Source organism: Arachis hypogaea, chromosome 17, assembly GCF_003086295.3.
Source record: "Arachis hypogaea cultivar Tifrunner chromosome 17, arahy.Tifrunner.gnm2.J5K5, whole genome shotgun sequence".
Classification (NCBI taxonomy): Eukaryota; Viridiplantae; Streptophyta; class Magnoliopsida; order Fabales; family Fabaceae; genus Arachis; species Arachis hypogaea.
The window spans coordinates 5,499,552-5,508,175 of record NC_092052.1 but is presented as its reverse complement, the minus strand read 5'-3'; positions in this window follow the sequence as shown (position 1 = coordinate 5,508,175).

Sequence of the window (8,624 nt, the reverse complement as noted above, 5' to 3'; positions counted from 1 at the left end):
ACACCCTTGTATGATGCGCAACCTTGGTTCTAATCTGAGTTAGAAATAACCAATTTTTACTGAAATTAGTGGCTAATTTAAAATATATTCGGAACACTATTGCCGGTTGTAAACATCAATTAATCGGGCTGCCATGTTGTTGTAAGGAATATGAATTCGGTACCAAATATTGACTGAATTTTTTAAATGTTACCTTGTCCTGTTATCTATCTTGTTTCTTGGTTATTAAATTGAAAACATATTGCAATGGATTGCAGGTGTCAGCGGCGTGACATCCGTCCAAACTTCTGCAGTCGATACGAAGAATTAGGTGGGTAAAAAGGTATGAAAATGTTTACGGCGTCGCCCATATATACAGAGGACCAATTGCGTGATCAGGTGTTAGCATACTCACAGCACCTAGCACGAGGATGTTAACGCGACGGGCTGAAGGATTACCACCTATGGAAAAGGTCAAGGGCAGAAAAAAGTAGCATACTGATACTAGAATGCAACTTTTGATTTGCTTATACATTGGTTCTAGTCTTGGGAATTTATTTATGTGAAACTAGGAGGACGTAACTATAGACCCTCTTTTACCTTTTGTAATTTTGTGAATATGTTGGTCTTCATTCACTCAGACATGACATTCTAAAAAATGCATGAAAGTGAACCTCCATTTTCTCTGTGAAAGGAAACATCCATATTCTAGCTAAACCGAACATCCGTCTATCTATGTCTTTATTCAGGGATTTATCTTTAGTTTTCCAAAGTGGAACGACTTGAAATTATTAAGCATTGAGTTCTTGAAATTTGAACTTGAGTCAAGTTTTCATGAAGCGTTCTGAACAGATGTTACAGCGAAAGTGAACATCCATTGTTCCTGCGAAAGTAACCATCTAGATTCTTACTATAACGAACATCCTATCTTTATCCAGAGATTTATGTTTACTTTTCCAAAGTCAAATGACTTGAATTTGTTAAGCATTGAGTTCTTGAATTTTGTCATTGAGCCAAGATTTCATGAAGCGTCCTGAACAGACACTATAGTGACCACGGTTTGAACATCCAGTTATATGCAAAGATGAACATCCAACATTTGTGAGTAGGGATAATTGTGTAATAAATAAGTGGGATCATATAATCAGAATGAACATCCAGCTTGTCTAATAAATTAACCATCCGGATGGATACAATAACGGTGAACATCATTAATATTTAGAAACGAACATCCAAATTTTTTTAAAAATAAACCTACTCTTTCCGGACCAGATAACCATTTTCGTCTATGGTATCTAATACATGAATTACGTACTGAAAGTCATGTCCAACAGAAACTAACTATTGTCGAATGAGCTTAACAAACATACGAGCGCACCAAATTGGTGGGGCTCATTGCGGCCAACATGAGCACCGACCTCTAGAGTCCAAACCTCGTAACCAAGATCCATCTCTTCACTTCCAACCTCAATAACGTCCGATAGTTGTATGGCCTACAATTCCAAAAAAAATGATAAGATAAATCCTTAGTATATATCATTTGCTTGAAATCTCACTAACCAGCACAAATAATGCGACCCAAAAACGAAATCAAGTCAATCATTCTACCAAGCACATAGACCAAAAAAGAAACCTCACTAACTAGCACAAACAATGTCACTATACATCACATACATGAACATGCAGTAGATACAACTACCAAGCACATAGTCTAGACATCGGTTTCAGAGCCAATGGTGACTAGAGTTGTTTTTTTATTCATTTAGTGTTTATCATGTGTGATCATATGTATATTCTAAACTGAACATGCAGGAAGCATATTATGTCGCCCATCCATTGATAACTAACTCTTGGCTATTTAATTTTCATTATCAAATTAAATCTTAATGATGATAATAACATTCGCTATTTTTCATATTCAACAATCTCATGTTTATACATGCAATTTACATTATGTCATATAAATTCATATACCAATAAAAGTTTGTCCAAGAAAGACCTAATTTCATCCAGCGTCACATTAATATGCCATGCTTAATTAACACATGCAAATTTCTCATACATAAAAGCATACCATGAACATAAAATCTTCATAAGTTTGGTTGAATCATGAATGCTTATGATGCATTTGGGTAAGCATTAAACATAAAAATAAACACGCCACTTGCATTGAGCATGAACATCTAATTCACATGAAAATAACTATTCATTATCAATGCATTCAACGAACGTTGCTCACCATATTAGATTTCTCACCCTCGACGACATCATGGTTTGCTACGTGTTCATGTGCATGTGATGAATTCTCATTGCCGTCGGAAGATGGAACACGACATATCGGTTCAACCAAAATGGACTCTATTAAAGAACTTCCGCAGAGTGATAATATGAAGACAAACCTAATATGTAAAATGTTGAGGAAAAAAGTTTGAAAATGTGTAATATGCTCAAAAGAAAGTGAGGTTTTCCAAAATTAAGGAGCCTAAGTAACTAATAAAGGAATAAATGCAAACAACTTAGACTAAAGCAATTTAGAGTGAATTGAGGCTGCAAAGCTTGGTTATTGCAATTGTGTATTGAATTTGCAAGAGTTAATCAAAATTAGCACAAAGACAATAATCAAGGCAATAAAAAAGAAGCCCACTTATTCATGTCAAAGAGTATAAAATAATCACAAAAACACAGCCCTTTGTTCAAAAAGCAATAATATTGATGAAAACCAATTTTAATTGCTCAAAAGCTTCAAAGAACGAGTGATGATGCATGTGATCATTTATGTTCAAAACCAACATGAATAAACCATTTCATTCAAATCACTCAATAAAACATGGTATGCACTTCTTAAAAATATATCAAACAATTGATAATATTTGAATTTTTAACTAAATTGGTGTTTTGATAAAAAAATCACAAACAAGTGCATAACAAAATTCAAGCTCAAACATCATTAGAAATCACATCAAACCGCACAATTGTAAATTATAATGCCTTATGAGGATATAATTTAAGTCAAATGCTGGCCATACATAAGAATTAAACAAAAAGATTTCATTTAGACATTTCATCGAACATATGATGTGCATCATGTGAGCATTCAGGTCAATGGAAGCAGTAATCAACCCATAAAATTCAACCATCAAACACATTGAATCTAGCAACAGATATTAACTAGTCCTAAGCCTAATCTATATGCAGAAATCAGAATTAAAAGCAATGAAATAAATAAAATAGAAAGAACTGGGGACAAGGAAAGGACCTGCCTTCCGCGTTGATGGCTACCGGCGACTAAGAGAGAGATGCGCGACGGGGACGAATGGGGCCCTCTACTACTTTTTCTGCCGGCGAGGGAGAGACAGACGCGCAGGGGAGGGGCTACGGGGGCGGACGATGGTTGACGGTGGCGAAGCCTCTACCGCCGGTGAGTGGGATGATTGCTGAGAGTGACGGTGGCGGTTTCTGGGAAAGAGGATTATTGGGTGAACGGTGCCAATAAATTAGGGTTAGAAGATAACAACGAAGGGGAAGAGGGAAGTAGTTTTTGGATGGATTTAGGTAACTGACCAGAATTTTTATTTCTTTTAAATTTTAAATTAGGAATTATTTAAAATTAAATAATTACCCATAATTTAAAAAACCCCATTGTATGTATTGTACAATAAGGCTATTGTCTCCTCATACTTTCTCTTTTTATAATATTAAAATTTTTTATATTAAAATGTTATTTTTAATCAAAAAATTTAACTTTATTACAATTACTATTATTAGTATTATGAATGTATTGTCTATTTTAAAATTTTTTATTTGTTAAAAATTTATTTTGATTATTTATTATCAAATTCATAATCTTGTTTGTTATTAGGCATTTTATATATAGTAGTGTGCAATAACATATCTTTAAATCTATTCATTACGAAAATTTTTTTGAATAAATATTATATAATAAAGATAAAATATTTAAAAAAATTATTGTTACTATTTTATCCATTAAATTTATTTTGTGAAATGAATTATTTGAAGGCACATAATTTCTTCAAAAGTTAGACATCAAATTGTAGTATTGCCTTTATATATTATTTAAAGCTGGTTCATATAAGAAATTTTTTTACATATTAAGCAGTAGTACTCGATTTACAGTTATACAAAAAAAAAACTTTAGATATAAAAATGGAATAAAATAAAGAGTACTTGTCTATTAAATTTTCTTTTAAAAATTAAAAAATAGTATTCAAAAATAAAATAAACACAGCATTTATGGTAGCCATATTCGGTGGAACCGTAGTCTCATACATGTCCATCAATAAATCATACACCTCTTTGAGCCTATTTTTCTCCCTTAAAAGCCTGTAAATCAACACGTTCTACTTGGCTAAACAAGGAATGTACCTTTTATCTTTTTTTTCTTCTATTTGAAAAACTCCAAGACCTCGTCTAACCGGCCGCCATGCACAAGACCCCTTATCCAAATTCCATAAGTATGATCCAACGGCACCAACCCGAATTTCCAAACTCTCTAACCAACTTAATAGCATGATCAAACCTATTGTTCCCACACAAAACACTGATAAGAACACTCACCTCGGAGCCATGAAGCTCCTTGCCACCATCCACCAAGCTAAACAATAACTCTTTAGCATCATCCAACCTTTCCTGCTTACACAAATCCTTCATAACAAGCGTATTGGTATACCGATTCTCAAAACCCCTCATCGTAATCTTCCTAACAATGACATCAACAGCATCGAAATAATTCTTCTTAACAAGGACATTCAAAAGCATATGGTAACTAAAGGTATCCAAATCTCAGGCATTCAAGTGGAGTGCAATCTCAAGCTTACCCGCAATAGCATATCCGATAGAAGGCGGGGACACGTCGGCGGAAGAAAAAGAAGATGAAGAAGAAGAAGAAGAAAGGAAAAAGGGTTGTTATTGTGAATGAGAAAAGAAGAGAAGAGGAATTGCATTTGGTTACATGTTTTAATGGCTGTAGCATTGTCGATGTTCTTTCTCTCTCTCTCTGTACGATGCCATTTTCATTTTCATTCCTTCTGAACATTATATTCATCCCTTCCTAATAACTTTACAGACCGTTCAATTTTTTTTAGTAATACCCCAAATAGGTCCCCAAAGATTTGATGGTCCGACAGATTTGTCTTTCAGAAAAATTAACTAGGTCTCGGGTCCCTAAGATTACTAGATATATGCCATATAGGTCCCCAAGCCAGGTTGAACCGGTTAACACAACACTGTCTCTCCTACGTGAAGGTTGTAGGTGTGACGTGTCAGGTATAGCGCTCAGACACATTAGTCTTTGGAAACGTGGCTAAAACGACGTCGTTTTGGGACAACACCAAACGACGCCGTTTTGAGGGGACAGATACGTCCCCACTTTTATTCCTTGATTCTCCAAACTTCGACGTTTTAAAGTCAAATAGGTCCCCTAAAATTTTTGTTATAAGTCAAAAAGGTGCCTGAATTTAAGTGAGTACCTTACATAAAAAAAACCTCTTCCTTTCCCTTTCTCTTTATAAAATTACAAGTATCACAAACCCTCACCTAGGTTTTACAAACTAACACTACAAGAAAATTGAACATTTGTAACAAAAACTTTGTAACAAATTTAAAATTGTTACAAAAAATTATTCTTTTGTAACAAAAATTAGTAACTGTTACATAATAATAATGTTTGTAACAACAATACAATTTGTTACAAAATGTTTTGATATTTTGTAACGACATGATTTTTTTGTTACGAATTATATTGGCTTTTGTAACGAACCATTGTTTTGTTGCAAAAGTTTAAAATATTTTGTAACAAAATGTCCATTTGTTTCAAAAACTCCAATTATTTTGTAACAAAAAATTAATTTATCACAAAATTTAATATTGTTTGTAACAAGTTATTTGTTTGTCACAAAATACAAAAATTTTTGTAAGTAAAAAAATTATTTTAAAATGTTAAAATTTCTAAGATAATTAAAAGAATTAAACGATTAAATGATTAAAATCTCTAAGATAATTAAAAGAATTATTTTTTATAAAAGAATTAAAGATTAAATGATTTATTTTTAAAAATGGTATATATTATTTTATATTTTTTTATAAAATTAATATATAATTTTACTAATAATTAAATCTTAAATGTTGATTAAAAATTAAATTTTTAAATTAAAAAATTAATTATTAAACATAAATAAAAATAGTTAAAATTTAAAAATAAAAACAAATATAAAAAATAAAAATTCTAATTCTAACCCTCACCTTTATTTTTTATTTTGTTGTTTGCCATCCTCGTCCATTTAAGTAAAATTTTGAAAAACTCCCTTAAGTATAAAATATAGAGCTCTTTTTCTCTCTCTACTAGTCCTAAACCCACCTTAACCTAACACTCATCATTAAGCCGGTAAAATCTACGATTGTTAGAAAATAAATAATAAATTATTTGTATTGTGATTTATTATAGTTATTCATGGTTTTATTTTCAAAAAATTATTTATGTAAGATCCAGAACTTTTGAAAAATCCTATTTTGAGTTGATTCCAAATTTATTTATTTATTAGTGATTTTATTTTCAAAAATTATTTCATTGAGAGTAATTAAATCAAGTTTTGGTAATTAAAATAAAAATTTTACTGAATTTTAGAATTATTGAATAATTTTTTATATTTAAATTATAAGACTTAGTAGTTGTAAAAAAAATTATACTATTTAATTTAAATAATTGAGATTTTAGAATTTAATACTTTAATTTTTATAATTAATTATATCATCTTATATTTTAAATTAAAATACTTATTAAGAATTAATTAACAAATTAATAATTTAATTAATGTTTTAAAGAAATTTAAAGAGATTAAATTATATTTTTAGTGAATACTCTATTCCCTAATTTAATTAAAATTACAAACCCTTAGGAAAATCTAACCCTAGAACCCCCACCCCTCTTCAGCATGCACATACACCCAGCCACACAGGGGTCACCTGTTCCACACACCCACACACAGAAATATGAAAGAAAGAAAGAAACGGAAGAGGGAAGAGGGAAGAGGGAAGAGAGAGTCGCGCCAGGAGAAGAAAAGGGAGGAAGGGGGGGCTGTCCGCAGTGCCACTGCGCCGTCGCCACCTTGGAGTCTACCGTTCGTCGCTGCCCAGTCGCCGTTCTGCCTTCTATCAAGCCGGTTCTGTAGCCTGAGAAGAATCACGAAGAGGAGAGAGAGCGTGTGTGAAGGGAAATGCCACCACGAAGCTGTCTCTGCTGTCATCATGCTTCGCCGCTGTCGCGTCTCACCAAGCTGTCATCATCGTGCTTCCTGGTGCCGTCGGTGGAGCTGTGTCTTGCCGGATCTGCTGCTGGAAGTCTGGAGGAGAAGCGTTCTTTCAGATGGCAAATAACTGCAAACAGCGACGGAGCTTCTCTGACCCTCAAGGCCTGAAGGACGACGGCGACAACGACTGATCTTCCGCTGGTCTTCTTCTCTTTTCTAGCCCCTGCTCAAGTTCAGTTCAGGTAAATTATATGTTTTGAATTTCTAATTAGGGATTTGGTTATTAAAATTTTTGATTAGGGATTTGATTATTGGAATTTATGATTAGGGATTTAGGGTTCTGATTATTGGAAAATTGAAATTTCTGATTAAGATTGCTTCTCTTCTGAAATTTGGGATTTGGTTATTAGAAGTTCTGATTAGGTAAATTTGAAATTTGCTTCTCTTCTCTTCTTGTTAGTGAATTGTTCTGATTTTGTTCTTCTTGAGTTCCTGTTAGTGTTTTGATTAAGGCTTTATAATATTGATTGATTTTGTTCTTCCTGAGTTCCTGTTAGTGTCAATCATCCAAACCCCCTTTCATGTATATAAAAAACGTTAAGTCATGTCTTATTCCAGACTTAGATAATGGTTAATCTGATGGATGGAATGATATATTGATTTATTATATATATATGGAATTTAAATTGATGAGATGCTGTGTAAATACTAATATTTAAAGCCATCTGCATTCAAGTTATGTAGCTAAATTGATAGCAAGAAGAAGATACATGTAAAACAAAATGTGATTATTCCTGTAAAGAGATTTTCAAAGAAAAAATACTATGAATTGTTAAATTGTACTGATTATAAATGTTGATTATTGAAATTTATGAATTTTGATTAGAATTTCTTATTAAGGATGCGTGTATAGTTTCTGTGATGAGGATGCGTGTATAGAATTTTGATTATTGCAACTTTAGAAAACTTTTTGTTTAAACTGATTGAATGATGCTGTGTTTGATTTATTAAATGCTGATGATGCTGAAAATTCTGTTTGTTAGAGTGCAGAATTTGTTGAAAGGCTAAAAGCCAAGTTTTATGATTGAATTAATTGATGATACATGCTAATGATTACTTGAGATGATGTTGGACTATTTGTTATATATGATGCAGTAAATTGATGATAATATATGTGAATTGTTTGAGTAATTTGTGGCTGGATTGTGTTGAGTAATGCAGAACTTGTTGATTTCATATGAGTATGCTTAAATGTGAAAACTGACCAAAAATGGTGATTTATTAATCATGAGTACTTGAGGCTAATTTAATATTTTTAACAAGTCACAATAGATAAAAAAAGTTAGAATTCAAGGTTAGAGTGAATGAAAAGCTAGGAATCAA